This window comes from Scyliorhinus torazame, chromosome 4 (assembly GCF_047496885.1).
Source record: "Scyliorhinus torazame isolate Kashiwa2021f chromosome 4, sScyTor2.1, whole genome shotgun sequence".
Taxonomy (NCBI): Eukaryota; Metazoa; Chordata; class Chondrichthyes; order Carcharhiniformes; family Scyliorhinidae; genus Scyliorhinus; species Scyliorhinus torazame.
In genome coordinates this window covers 244,024,582-244,039,977 of record NC_092710.1, presented here as the reverse complement: position 1 = coordinate 244,039,977, position 15,396 = coordinate 244,024,582, and the positions used below count along the sequence as shown (strand labels likewise).

Below are 15,396 nucleotides of genomic sequence, written 5' to 3'. Positions count from 1 at the left end.
ACGTTTCACAGATGTTATCTCAATGTGAAGCCAGAACTGTGTTGCACAGATGTTAAAACTCGTCGTGTGAATGCATGGGTAGTCCCTGAAGGGTGGACAAAAGATACAGCAAGGTATGCGTGCTGTCAGTGTGTGATCACCTTGTCAGTTCATGTTGTAAATTGTGCAGTGGAGATCATTCTGCCTACCATTTTGGATATGGGAATTGTGCAGTGATAGTCGTCAAACTGAGAGGAAGAATGCAGAGTGCTAAATCAAATAGATTTGCTCACTTTGCTGTTTGCAGTTTTGTCTTGTCTCTTTAGAATGCAGTCACAGCGGAAGTTATTTTGAAGTTTAATAAGGCTTTTTCATTTTGCCAGCAATAACTGACATCTGCTGTGACTGAAGTTGTACTTTGTCAACGAATGTCGTGAAGTTGAGTTAGTTTACATAGTGCGAACAGCCTTTCTTTGTGATATTCCAGGAAGCAAGTACCCCTCTGATACTTCTCACCAGGATATTACAGTCAACCACAAACACCATTTCCAATAGAAGTCATTGGTTGGCAATCAAGTATGGAGTCCCAGATATTGTTTTCCCCAATCTGTACTTGGGGTGTTTCCAAGGCTCATTCTTCCATCCATTGGCAGGATGAGATCAGTACATACCATGTGAGAATCTTTCAACGTGTCACGCTTGCCAGCTCACTACTTGGTAGGTTGATCATTGAGTTGGTGAGTAAATCAAGTTACAGCTGTAACTGATGTGGGTTGGTGGATAGTGCAAGGGTGGCAGCATGGGGGGACAGGCACTTTGATTGAAACGTATAAGATCCTGAGGGGTCGTGACAGGGTGGATGTGGAAAGGATGTTTCCTCTTTTAGGAGTATTTAGAACTAGGCCTCACTTTTTAAAAATAACAGTGTTATTGTAAGCCTACTTGTGACACTAATAAAGATTATTAATATATTATTATTATTAAAAGCAGAGATGTGGTGAAGTGTCACCGGTTGTTGGGACTCTTCCGGAAAAGGCAGTGGAAGCAGATTCTTTGAATATTTTTAAGGCAAAGGCGGGTGTCTTCTTGGTGAGCAAGGAGGTGATAGGTTGTCGGGAGTAAGCAGAGTGCAGATTTGAGGTTACTATTAAATCAGCTATGATCTTAATAAATGGTGGGGCAGACTCAAGGGGCTGAAAGGCCTACTCCTGCTCCTTCTTCCTATGTCCGTGTGACACTCTTTGTCTGCTGCTTGGAAATAATGGCCTGTACCTAAAATATTAATGATGTGAAACCATCAGTTAACCAGAGTTGAAACCAAGATTAATTGATTGAGCAGAACAATATCAAATTGTGCTTACATAGAGTCTTTAACATAGTAAAAAGATGCTGCTTGTGGACATTATCAAACAAAATTTGAGATTTAGCCACACGAGATATTGGGACAAGTGACCAATAGCTTGCTCAAAGAAGTAGCTTTTAAGGAGGTCATTAAAGAAGGGTCATGGAGAGAGGTATAGAGAGGAAGTTTTAGAGCTTAGGACATTGACACTGAAAGCATGCTGCCTATGGTGGAACAACAAATACTGTTCAGGATGTGCAAGGGGCCAAAATTAAAGGAGTACAGAGATCTCCATGGGTTTTAAGGCTGAAGACCATATGACATAGGCATAGAAGTAGGTCATTCAGCCATTTGATTCTGCTCTGCTGTTCAATGATAGCATGACTGATCTGATATTATAATCCTCAACTCCACTTTCCCACCTTATCCCCATAAACTCTTGATCCCCTCACTGATTAAAAAAATATATCTATCTTGGCCTTCCACATACTTAATGACCCAGCCTCTACAGCCCTCTGAGGTGAAGATTTTCCGAGATTCAGTACTCCCTGAGAGAAGAAATTCCTCCTCATTTCTGTCTTAAATCGACAACCCCTCATGAGATTGTGTCCTCTGGTCCTAGACTCTCCCACAAGGGGAAACAACCTCTCAGCATCTACCCTGTTAAGCCTCCTGAGAATCCTATAAGTTTCAATATATTCTTTGAAACAGGGACTTCCGGTGGCGGCTATGAGGGAGTAGGTCGCACATTTGGTGGCTCCCGTTTCGGTCGGACTTTTGGACCTTTTTCCCTGACTTTTTTGCACTTTTGAGCGTGGAACTGGAAAGCAATAGTACTCAGGCACAGGACCCATACAGAATTGTATGGATCTAAGAAGCCGGAGGGACCGTAAATAGCAGAAGAAGTGGTCGAGTAAGGGCACTGTGGAGGCTGTGAGAAGGACCAGCACGGCTGGTGTTCAGAGCAAGGCGCCGACAGCCTAGCCCACAATGGAGCAGCTGCTACAGACCATGCAGGAGGGCTTTTTGGCTCTGAAGCGTGACAACTTGGAGCCGTTTCAGAAGTCGTTTGACCGGATGGAAAAAAGGCTGGATGATCAGGCTGAGAAGCTCCAGCAGTTGGAGAAGTCAGTGGAGGAGCAGGCTGACTTTCAAACGGTGGCGGATGTGGAGATTCGGAGGTTGAGGGAACAGCAAAAAGTGCTTCTGGAAAGGCTGGAGGACCTGGACAACAGATCTCATCGGCAGAACGTGAGAATCGTGGGCCTCCCGGAGGGGACAGAGGGGCTGGATGCTGCCGCGTTTGTGGAGGGTATGTTTCATACGTTGCTGGGGAACGAGGTGTTCCCTCACCCGCCGGTGGTGGACGGGGCACACAGAGTGCAGGTGAGGCAGCCGCGACGAGGGGGTCCTCCACGAGCGATGGTGGTACGCTTTCACAGGTACCTGGACAAGGAACGGGTGCTGCAAAGGGCAAAGAGCACACAAAGCTGTACTTGGGACAATACCACCCTCCGTGGGTACCAGGATTTGGGCACTGAGGTGGCCAGGAGGAGGGGAGGCTACAGGCAGGTGAAGGAGATACTGTATAAAAACAAGGTGAAATTCGGGCTGCTTTTTCCGGCGCGACTGTGGGTTACGTATGAGGGACCCGAAGAGGCGATGGACTTCGTTAAGAAGCGAGGGCTGGCCATGAGCTGAGGACGTTTGGACTCATGCTAGAGCTTTTAAGTATATATGGTGTCTCTCCCGTTTTGAAAATTGCCTGCATGTTTGGGTCAGTTTTTGTTGTTTCTTTTTTCGACCTTTTTAGGGTGTTGGAAGGTGGTCAGGATGTGGGTTTTTTTGCGTGGTTTACCTGAATGTTTCCTGTTTGGGCTCTTTGATTAGTTGGAGTTTGGCTAATAAAGAAAACAGTTAAAAGGGTTGGGTTAAGATGGATGCTTCAGGGGAACTTTGTGCAATCTTTTTCTCTGTCTATATGGGAAGGACAGTGAGTGCTCGTTATTTCTTATCTCTTTTTTTTCCTCTTGTTTAACTTGAGTTGTGCTATTATGAGGGTTGTTTATGACTTCTATCGAGTGTTTGCTTAAGTAGGGCTGATCTGGGGAAGTGGTATGGATGGGTCGGGGAGGGGTGACTGGGAACAATGGGTGGGAGACGCGCTGGCGCCGAGGGTTGGCGCCCTAGGCTAGCTGAGTGGGGCTAGTCAACGGAAGCCGAGGTGGGAAGTGTGCATATAGCTAGATTAAAGCAGGGGTTAGGTGATAGGATGGTGTTGCTAGGGGGGGGAGGGGGGGAGTCGTTCTGCTGATGGGGATGGAAACTGGGCATGACAACAGTGAGGAGGTCATGGGTGGAGCCGGTCAGGAGGCGGGCCAGATGAAGCGCGACACATGGCTGGGGGGCTGGCCAAGGAACAGGGATGGCTGATCGACAAAGGGGGGGGGGCGAAGTGCCCCCCAACCAGGCTGATCATCTGGAATGTTAGAGGGTTAAACGGGCCAGTGAAGAGGGCGCGTGTGTTTGCGCATCTGCGGGTTCTGAAGATGGACATTGTCATGCTGCAGGGGACGCACCTGAAAGTGGCTGACCAGGTTAGGTTAAGGAAGGGCTGGGTCAGTCAGGTCTTTCATTCGGGGCTAGATTCTAAGACGAGGGGGGGGTTACGATCCTGATTAATAAAAGGGTACAATTTGAGGCGGAGGGCACAGTCGTGGATGGGGGTGTCAGGTTCGTTATGGTGAAGGGTAAGCATGAAGGGATGAGAGTAGTCTTGGTCAGTGTGTATGCCTCTAATTGGGACGATGTGGATTTTATTAGGAGGAAGCTAGGGAAGATCGCCGACTTGGACTCGCGTTAGCTGATCATGGGCGGGGACTTTAATACAGGCCTGGACCCGAGATTGGACCGGTCATGTTCAAGAACGGGCAGGTTGCCAGCGATGGCAAAGGAACTGAGAGGGTTCATGGAGCAAATGGGGGGAGCAGATCCGTGGAGATTAAGTCGGCGATTCCTGGACGGACTGACCTTCCCAAGATTGGGGAGGGGGTTGGTGGACGGACTGGGGCCCTGGTCAGGATCGAAGAGGTACTGGGGGGCCTGAAGGTCATGCAGTCGGGTAAAGCCCCGGGGCCAGACGGGTATCCGGTGGAGTTTTACAAAAGATTTGACGGGATATTGGTGCTGGCCAGGGTCTTTAACGAGGCAAGAGACAGAGAGAGTTTACCGCCGACGATGTCGCAGGCCACCATCTCGCTTATTCTGGTTTAGCACACTGGGCTAAATCGCTGGCTTTGAAAGCAGACCAAGGCAGGCCAGAAGCACGGTTCAATTCCCGTAATAGCCTCCCCGAACAGGCGCCGGAATGTGGCGACTAGGGGCTTTTCACAGTAACTTCATTGAAGCCTACTTGTGACAATAAGCGATTTTCATTTTCATTTCATTTTTTCATTTCATCTTTCTTTAAGAGGCTGAATAAAATTATTCTGGGATTTGTATGGGCCGGGAAGTCCCCACGGGTGAAGAGGGTGATGCCTGAAAGGAACAGAGGAGAAGAGGGGCTGGCATTGCCGAACTTCAGCAACTATTACTGGGCGGCCAACATAGCGATGATAAGGAAATGGATGGTGGGTGCGGGGTCGGTTTGGGAGCGGATGGAGGCTGCTTCGTGCAGGGGCAGTAGCTTAGCAGCCCTGGTCACGGCGCTGCTGCCGCTTCTGTCGGCACGGTACTCCACCAACCCGATAGTGGTGGTGGCTCTTCGGATCTGGGGCCAGTGGAGGAGGCATGTAGGGGAGGTAAGAGCATTGGTGTGGACCCCAATCTGCGGCAACCACCGATTTGCCCCGGGGAAATTGGACGGGGGGTTATCGACTGTGGAGGAGGGCAGGGATTGTGAGGATGGGGGATCTGTTCCTGGAGGGGAGCTTTCCGAGCATGAGGGCGCTGGAGGAGAAGTTGGGGCTGGCGAGAGGGAACGACTTTAGATACTTACCGGTGCGGGATTTTGTACGCAGACTGGTGCCATCCTTCCCACATCTCCCGCCGAAGGGGAGGCAGGTCAGGGTAGTTTCTAGGGGAGAGGTGGGAGCGGGTAGAGTCTCAGACGTCTACAAGGAACTAATGGGAGCTGAGGATACGCAGACGAGGACCTGAAGCTTAAGTGGGAAGAGAAGCTCGGGGGGTGGGGGGGGAGAGAGATGGAGGACAGTATCTGGGCAGAAGCCCTGAGCAGAGTAAACACGACCGCAACATGCGCCAGGCTCAGCCTAATCCAGTTTAAGGTCCTGCACCGGGCCCACATGACGATGGCCCGGATAAGCAGATTCTTCGAGCTGGAGGACAAGTGTGCTAGATGCGCAGGAGGGCCGGCTAACCATGTACACATGTTCTGGTCGTGCCCTATACTCAGGGGGTATTGGCAGGGATTCGCAGATATCATGTCCTGGGTATTGAAAACTGGGGTGGTAATGAGCCCTGAGGTGGCAACCTTTGGGGTTTTGGAGGACCCGGGAGTCCAGGAAGAGAGAGAGGTCGATGTTCTGGCCTTTGCTTCCCTGGTAGCCCGGCGACGAATACTGTTAGCATGGAGGGACTCAAAGCCCGCGAGGGCTTTGGTATGGCTTTCGGACATGGCGAGTCTAGAGAAAGTCAAGTTCGCCTTGAGAGGTTGGCTATTAGAGTTCGCCCGAAGGTGGCAGCCATTTATTGACTTCTTCGCAGAGGAGTAAGCGTCAGCAGGGGGGTGGGGGAGGGGGGTGGGGGGGGGGGGGGCGGCTAGGGTAGAGTAGAACAGAGTAGGGGATATTGAGGCAGGTCCTTGCGTGAACAGAGCCGTGGTTTGCACTATGTTTAATTTGTGTCTTGACTTTTTTTTGTACTGTACATGTCACTTTTTCTATATGCCTAAAATACCTCAATATAATTGTTTGTTAAAAAAATATATATACTTTTAAACTACAATGAGTACAGGCACAACCTACTCACCCTCCCTCATAAGAAAATCCAACCCATACCCTGGATCAACCTTGTGAACCTTCTTTGGACTGCCTCCAATGCCAGTATATGTTCGGTTAGCTCAGATGGCTGGCCGGCTGGTTTGTGATGTAGAGAGATGTCAACAACGCGAGTTCAATTCCCATGCCGGCTGAGGTTATGCATGAAGGTCTGGCCTTCTTAACCTTGCCTGAGGCATGGTGACCCTCAGGTCAAATCACCACCAGGTAGCTCTCTCTCTCTCAAAGGGGAGGACATCCTATGGCCCTCTGGCACTATGGTGACTTTCACTTCCACCTTTCCTTAGATAAGGGGACTAAAACTGTTGATAGCATTCCAGGTGTGGTCTAACTAGTGCCTTGAATAGTTTTAGCAACATTTCCCTATTTTTATATCCATTTAGGGGCGGCACGGTAGCACAGTGGTTAGCACAGTTGCTTCTCAGCTCCAGGGTCCCAGGTTCGATTCCCGGCTTGGGTCACTCTATGCGGAGTCTGCACGTTCTCCCCGTGTCTGCATGGGTTTCCTCCGGGTGCTCCAGTTTCCTTCCATAGTCTAAAGATGTGTAGGTTAGGTGGATTGGCCATGCTAAATTGCCCTTCGTGTCCAAAAAGGTTAGGTGGGGTTACTGGGTTATGGGGATAGGATGAAAATGTGTGCTTGGATGGGGTACTCTTTCCAAGGGCTGGTGCAGACTCGATGGGCTGAATGGCATCCTTCTGCACATGTAAATTCAATGTTTATGTCTATTCCCTTTGAAATAAAGGACAACATTTCCTTTGCTTTGCCTTCCCAATTATCTGCTGAACTTACATGCTGGATTTTTGTGATTTATGCATGCAGACCCCCAAATCCTTCTGTGCTGCAGTTTTGTGCAGCCTTTCTCCATGTAAATAATATTCAGCTCCTTTATTCTTCTGACAAAAAAAATGCAAACCTTCACATTTTCCTACATTATATCCCATCTGCCAAGTTTCTTGCGCACTCACTTAATCTGTCTATATCCCTCCAAAGACTGTCATCCTCACTGTTTGCAATAGTGCATTCATTTCCTTTCTGAGGGGTGGGATTTGAAATAAATAATAAATTTTACAACTATGGAATTGCGGGACCAGTTCATCGAATCTTCTTGTGGTCAAGATGGTGTTAATGACTATTGTTGGAGCCTTCTGAGGTCGGGTGAAACAGCAACATTATTTAAAACGCAGCAAAGAACAACATCTAGAATGCCTCTTCACCCTTGCCATGAGGCTGCAAGAGACAAACTAATTATAAAAGCCAAATACTGCAGATCAGGAAAGAACAAAATGCTGGAAAAACACAGTCGGCCGAACAGCATCTGTGCAGAGAGAAATAGATTTCACATTTCAAGTCCAACTTGACTTTTGTTTGGAACTGCTGGGAACCAGGACAGCTATGAGGTAGCTGCAGGTTGATGTACTCTGTGGCGATGATTATGTTCCACGTATGGAATGGTACTGATCCTCCTTTCCGTCACCGTGTCCAAATCTGCTGCTGTCAGACACTGCATAAGTGCATGCGAAAGAGAAGGAAGTTCAGTGCCCCGCCTCTTTCCCCTTAAAAGCTCGCACGGAGCCAGACCATTCTGGAGCGGGGTAGAACAATAACTTGGCAATGTCCGGTTAATGTCATTGTGCTTTATTAATAAAGCCTTTGCCATCCTCTCTCCCCTTTTGGCCACACCATTAGCTCGTGGGTATCTCGGTGAGTTGGCCGTGTGGACAAACCCATAAGATTCAGACCCATAACCCCAAAGTTTTTGTTAGCAAATTGAGACTCATTGTCCAAAGCGATAAGGTCTGGAATCCTATGTGTGCCGAAAATGTCATTCAGTGATACAGTGACAGCATAAGACATATAACCATGTAGTCCAAGGTTCAAATCCTGCCACTGCAGATGAAATTTGAATTCAATAAAATCTGGTGATGACAATTAAACCATTGTCGATTGTTGTAAAGTCCCATCTGGTTTACTAATGTCCTTTAGGGAAGGAAATCTGCCATCCTTACCCGGTCTGGCGTACATGTGACACCAGACCCACAGCAATGTGTTTGACTCTTAACTGCTTCTCAAGGGCAATTAGGAATAGGCAATAAGTGCTCGCACAGCCCCTGAACAAAAAAAAAGGAAATGTTACCTCAATCTAACTTGAATAGGAGTGAGCTATGATCAAAAGCGTTTTCCCTCTGAGCTCAAAAAGCACCAGCCCGAGATGCTGCCTTGGTCTGGACGGAAATGAGGATGGCACCAGTGATTCCCTCTGCTCCTGTCAGTCGATTGTGCACGTGGTGCATTTGGCTAACATTTCCTCTAATGGTTTGGAGAGCCCTAGCCACCAGACAGAATTTCTGACTCTGGAAGAATTTTGTGACACATGTTCCAGCCATCCTCAAATGAAGTCCTCGTGGAATGGAACACATTCTTCACCTGATATTTGTGCGTTTCTGATCTCATTTAAGGTGTCGTATTGTAGCTGGTAGATAATTGGTCATGAGTGAAGTAAAGGCCTTCAACAAAATTTATACCTGCTTAGTCCAACCTTGCTTCAGGAATATGAAACAACCCATCTGCTGCAGTCTGTTTGTTCCCTTGCGCATAACTCCATTGTAGCATCAAATCTCATCAACCTCACGCAAAGGCTTTTGTACCCTTGGCACCATCTTTCCTAATATGTTCGCATTCAGTAGAGTAAGCAGAGATTTCTGGATTGTGAAAAAGACCCAGGATGCAGTCTGCAAGCTACTCGTGAGCCCAGATAGCAGCTAAGGCCTCTTTATGCATAATTGTGTACCTTTGTTATGTTTCAGTCAGAGAACGCTATGTGTAGTATACCGGTCTATGTTTACCATCCTTCTGAGTCTGGATAAGTACAGCGCCCCATACAGTCAATAATGCATCGGCAGCAACAATTGTAGGCAGCTCTGGATCAAAATGAGTCAATTAGTCCAATGATAGTCACGTTTCCTTGATCCTTTCAAACAGCATCTGTTGGTCTTTATCCCAACGCCATTAAGGGCAGCACAGTAGCAAAGTAGTTAGCACAGTTACTTCACAGATCCAGGGTCCCAGGTTCAATTCTCGCAGCCCCATAATGCTGCTGCGTGCCTGCCAGAAACGCCCCATTCAGACGCGTCATCAGCCACGTGCAACTCGTGGGGGCAGCCATCTTCAGTTCAATCCGACACGTGCGACTCGTGGGGGCCGCCATTTTATGACCCAGATGCCTCCGACTACACTGATTACCCGCAGCTCGGCGCCGTCACCCTCGACCAGTCGCGGCCGAAGCACCTGAAGAGTTCCATGATGGTTGTCCGGGTCAACGGGCACGAGACCCCATGTCTCTTCGATTCCGGGAGCACGGAGAGCTTTGTACACCCAGAAACGGTAAGGCGCTGCTCCCTGCGCATCTACCCCACATCTCAAACGATCTCCCTCGCCTCCCTCCCATTCAGTCCGGATCCGGGGGTACTGTGTTGCGAACCTCGCGATACAGGGCGCTGAGTATGCCTTTTTTAAGCTGTATGTCCTCCCTCACCTCTGCGCCCCTCTACTGCTTGGACTAGACTTCCAGTGCAGTCACCGAAGCCTGACCCTGAAGTTCGGCGGAACCTTACCCCCCTCACGGTATGTAGCCTCGCGAGCCTTAAGGTCGCCCCCTCTCGCTCTTCGCGAACCTCACCCCCGACTGTAAGCCCGTCGCCACCAGGAGCAGGCGGTACAGTGCACAAGATATGACTTTCATCAAGTCAGAGGTCCAGCGACTCTTGAGAGAGGGGGTCATCGAGGCCAGCAACAGCCCCTGGAGAGCTCAAGTGGTAGTTGTCAGGACTGGGGAAAAGAACCGGATCGTGGTGGACTTCAGCCAGACCATTAACCGGTTCACGCAACTGGATGCGTACCCCCTCCCCCGCATTGCAGAGATGGTCAATCAGATCGCGCAATACCGGGTTTTCTCTACGGTGGATCTGCCTACCACCAGCTCCCGATCCACCCGGAAGATCGCCACTACACAGCTTTTGAAGCAGCCGGCCAACTCTTCCACTTCCTCAGCGTCCCTTTCGGCATCACCAATGAGGTCTTGGTCTTCCAGAGAACGATGGACTGAATGGTGAACCAGTACGGGCTGCGGGCTACAACCCGTACTTGGACAATGTCACCATCTGCAGCCATGACCAGCAGGACCACGATGCCAACCTTAAGAAGTTCCTCCAAACTGCCCAATCCCTCAACCTCACTTATAATAGCCATGATGTGGAGATGCTGGCGTTGGACTGGGGTGAGCACAGTACGAAGTCTTACAACACCAGGTTAAAGTCCAACAGGTTTGTTTCGATGTCACTAGCTTTCGGAGCGCTGCTCCTTCCTGAACCTGAGGAAGGAGCAGCGCTCCGAAAGCTAGTGACATCGAAACAAACCTGTTGGACTTTAACCTGGTGTTGTAAGACTTCGTACTGTGCTCACTTATAATAGGGAGAGGTGCGTTTTCCGCACAACCCAGCTAGCCATACTCGGCTATGTCATGGAAAACGGAGTCCTGGGGCCCGACCCCGACTGCATGCGCCCCCTCACAAAACTTCCCCTTCCCCACAACCTCAAGGCCCTCAAACGGTGCCTGGGGCTTTTCTCATACTACGCCCGGTGAGTCCCCAACTACGCGGACAAAGCCCGCCCGCCCACTTATTAAGACCACTACGTTTCCCCTGACGGCTGAGGCCCGCTCGGCCTTCAGCTGCATCAAGGCCGATATCACTAAGGCCGCCATGCACGCGGTGGACGAGGCCATCCCTTTTCAGCTGGAGAGCGATGCGTCAGACGTCGCCCTGGCTGCTACCCTCAACCAGATGGGCAGGCCCGTAGGCTTCTCTATAACCCTCAATGCTTCCGAGATTCGACACTCCTCTGTCGAGAAGGAGGCGCAAGCCATTGTGGAAGCTGTGCGGCATTGGAGGCACTACCTAGCTGGGAGGAGGTTCACCCTCGTCACTGACCAACGGTCGGTAGCCTTTATGTTTGACAATGCACAGCGGGGCAAGATTAAAAATGATAAGATCTTGAGGTGGAGGATCAAACTCTCCACCTACACTTACGATATTATCATCCTGGGGAACTCAACGAGCCCTCAGATGCCCTGCCCCGCGGTACTTGCGCCAGCGCGCAGGAGGGGGTTACCCGGCTTGTCCATTTTATTAAGTCCCGCAACCTGCCCTACTCCACCGAGGAGGTCAGAGCCATGACCAGGGATTGCCAAGTCTGCGCGGAGTGCAAACCGCACTTCTATTGACCATGCAAGGCCCATCTGGTAAAGGCCTCCCGGCCCTTTGAGCGCCTCAGTATCGACTTCAAGGGGCCACTCCTATCCACCAACTGCAATCTGTACTTCCTGACCGTCATTGACGAGTACTCCCATTTTCCTTTCGCTGTCCCTTGCCCCGACCTGACCTCGGCCACAGTAATAAAGGCCCTGCACAGCATCTTCACACTGTTCGGTTTCCCTGCATAAATCCACAGTGACCGGGGCACATCGTTTATGAGCGATGAGCTGCGTCAGTACCTGCTCGGTAAGGGCATCTCCTCGAGCAGGACTACCAGCTACAACCCGCAGGGCAACGGGCAGATGGAGAGGGAGAACGCGACGGTATGGAAGGCCGTCCTTCTTGCCCTCCGGTCTAGAAGTCTCCCGGTTCCCCGCTGGCAGGAGGTCCTCCCCGACGTGCTCCACTCCATTAGGTCGCTCCTCTGCACAGCCATGAATGAGACCCCTCACAACCGCTTGTTTGTCTTCCCCAGGAAGTCCACCTCCAGTGTCTCGCTGCCATCCTGGCTGACAACTCCGGGGCCTGTCCTTCTCCGGAGGCATGTGAGGAGCCATAAGACCGACCCCCTAGTCGAGAGGGTCCAGCTGCTGCACGCAAACCCCCATAACACCTATGTCGCTCACCCTGACGGAAGACAAGATACAGTCTCCCTACGGGACCTGGCACCCGCTGGTTCCCCTGCCAACGCGCCCCCCCGCATCCCAGCATCGCCTACCGCTACCAACTGTGTCTCTTTCACATCCCTGGGGCTCCTGTGCCCTCCCGCGCCTACGTTGCCCCCTCCGCCTTCACAGTAGCCACCCGCCACCCACCTGCCGACTACTACCCCGCAAACGTCTCCGACACGCCGGGCGGAAGCTCCGGACAACACGCTCTCGGAGTTACCATCATCTACGACGTACGTGCCCGCCGGACCGCCAGAGCTGAGGAGGTCTAAAAGGACGATCCGGCCTCCGGATAGACTGGACATTTGACCCATGTCACTCCTGCCGGACTTTGTGTTTTTTTTAAACGGGGTGAATGTGGTGAATGTATTCACCAGAGATGTGGTGCCTGTGTAACCTTTAACCTTTAAGGATTGAGCTGGAACCCTGGTGGGCTCTGCCTCTGGCTCCGCCCCCTCCCGGACGGTACATAGTCCTGCGCCCAGTGGGTGGCGCTCATTTTGTACAAAAGTCACTGGCAGGCTAGTTCTTTGTGTAATAAAGCCTTCGTTCACTTGTTCACATGGTCTCGCTGTGAATTGATGGTATATCAAGGAGACCTGATGCGGTGCGATACCCTGAAAAACTCTGGTGCCAGTTCAGCCTCATTTCACCCTAGTTTGGACCTGCAACTTGCTCGAAGCAATCTGGTGATGGCAATGACTTCTCCGTTCTGTCTTTTCTTTTAACCGAATGCTTTTCCACGTGAGATTCGGTCGCTGGCTGTTTGTTTTACTGCTGTCTGTCTATCTGCTGCCAATATTTAATGCTCTTGTGTTCGAGACGTTCTTGATGACTTGTGTTGCCTTTAGAGGTGCTGTTCAATATCAACTTTATTCAAAATCTAACAGTACAATCATCTCGAATACAACTTCATCCTTGCCACGAGGTTGCAAGTGAGAACCCGATCATAATAGTTATTTGATCTTGCATCATTTCCCCAAGATGGTGTAAACTGTCTCATTTACACATTCACATCAACCCTTTACACTACATATCTGATATGACTCTGGAAGCACAGGGGTGAAGGTGACTGGGACTTGGTGTGAGTTAGGATAATGGTAGCAGAGTTTTGTATTGAATCAAGTTCATGGTGCTTGGCACGCCACGATAATACAATCGTCAAGTTGAGAAGTAATCAAAAATGGGTGAGGGTTTCTGCAGCAGGTAAACTGAGACGGGGCAAAGATGCCATTTTATACATCATAAATCACCCTTCATTATTGATGATTCTAGAGTGTTAAGTTCCCATCATAACTTTTCTGGTAACAAGGCAATCCACACCAGCCTATGTCATTGATTTGGACAGCATCTAACCTGTGCTGACAGGCAGCGTTTGTGTTCTCCAACTGCCAGTTAATGATCACTTTGAACAAGAAAAGTTTCAACCACCTCAACCCGACTTTCAATGATACCATTGTTCCTGAGCCCCTCCCACCTGCATCTTCTAGGTCGACTGAGACTTGACCAACCATAGTAACGATGCTGGTTGTGATGAATACAAGAAATTGCCATACTTTATAGTTCGTATTTTTGTAGTAATATTAAAACCTAGGTTAAAATCCATACAGACAGTATGCCTTCTAGACCTATGACTAAAAGTGAGGTAAAAGTGCGGTAGATAACGGGGAGCCAATGGATGTGGTATATCTGGATTTCCAGAAAGCCTTTGACAAGATGCCATACAAAAGATTGCAGAATAAGATAAAGATGCATGGCATTAAGGGGAAAGTAGTAGCATGGATAGAGGATTGGTTAATTAATAGAAAGCAAAGAGTGGGGATTAATGGGTGTTTCTCTGGTTGGCAATCAGTAGCTAGTGGTGTCCCTCAGGGATCAGTGTTGGGCCCACAACTGTTCACAATTTACATAGATGATTTGGAGTTGGGGACCAAGGGCAATGTGTCCAAGTTTGCAGACGACACTAAGATAAGTGGTAAAGCAAAAAGTGCAGAGGATACTGGAAGTCTGCAGAGGGATTTGGATAGGCTAAGTGAATGGGCTAGGGTCTGGCAGATGGAATACAATGTTGACAAATGTGAGGTTATCCATTTTGGTCGGAATAACAGCAAAAGGGATTATTATTTAAATGATAAAATATTAAAACACGCTGCTGTGCAGAGAGACCTGGGTGTGTTCGTGCATGAGTCGCAGAAAGTTGGTTTTCAGCTGCAACAGGTGATTAAGAAGGCAAATGGAATTTTGTCCTTCATTGTTAGAGGGATGGAGTTTAAGACTAGGGAGGTTATGCTGCAATTGTATAAGGTGTTAGTGAGGCCACACCTGGAGTATTGTGTTCAGTTTTGGTCTCCTTACTTGAGAAAGGACGTGCTGGCACTGGAGGGTGTGCAGAGGAGATTCACTAGGTTAATCCCAGAGCTGAAGGGGTTGGATTACGAGGAGAGGTTGAGTAGACTGGGACTGTACTCTTTGGAATTTAGAAGGATGAGGGGGGGATCATATAGAAACATAAGATTATGAAGGGAATAGATAGGATAGATGCGGGCAGGTTGTTTCCACTGGCGGGTGAAAGCAGAACTAGGGGGCATAGCCTCAAAATAAGGGGAAGTAGATTTAGGACTGAGTTTAGAGGGAACTTCTTCACCCAAAGGGTTGTGAATCTATGGAATTCTTTGCCCAGTGAAGCAGTAGAGGCTCCTTCATTAAATGTTTTTAAGATAAAGTTAGATAGTTTTTTTGAAGAATAAAGGGTTTAAGGGTTATGGTGTTCGGGCCGGAAAGTGGAGCTGAGTCCACAAAAGATCAGCCATGATCTCATTGAATGGTGGAGCAGGCTCGAGGGGCCAGATGGCCTACTCCTGCTCCTAGTTCTTATGTTCTTATGTTCTAATCAGAGATTTTTGCCGGTGAAGTATTTTGCTAATAGATATTAAAGGCTATTTTACCTGTTTGCAGATAGAGAGCCATCTCAAGACGGTTGTAACAGTTTGAGTCTGGCTAAATAAATCAAGGCACATCTTGTAACAAGAGACAAAAGAACGCTGTGTGCTTTTTGAGTGCAGCTCGTGTAGCTAAT

At 49.3% G+C, this 15,396-nt stretch overlaps 1 protein-coding gene across 2 annotated transcripts in view; it reads left to right on the top strand.

Annotated features, from left to right (window-relative positions):
- mms22l (MMS22-like, DNA repair protein) overlaps positions 1-15,396 on the top strand; it is a 228,555-nt gene that overhangs the window by 69,928 nt on the left and 143,231 nt on the right. The gene's annotated exons all lie outside the window — the stretch shown is intronic.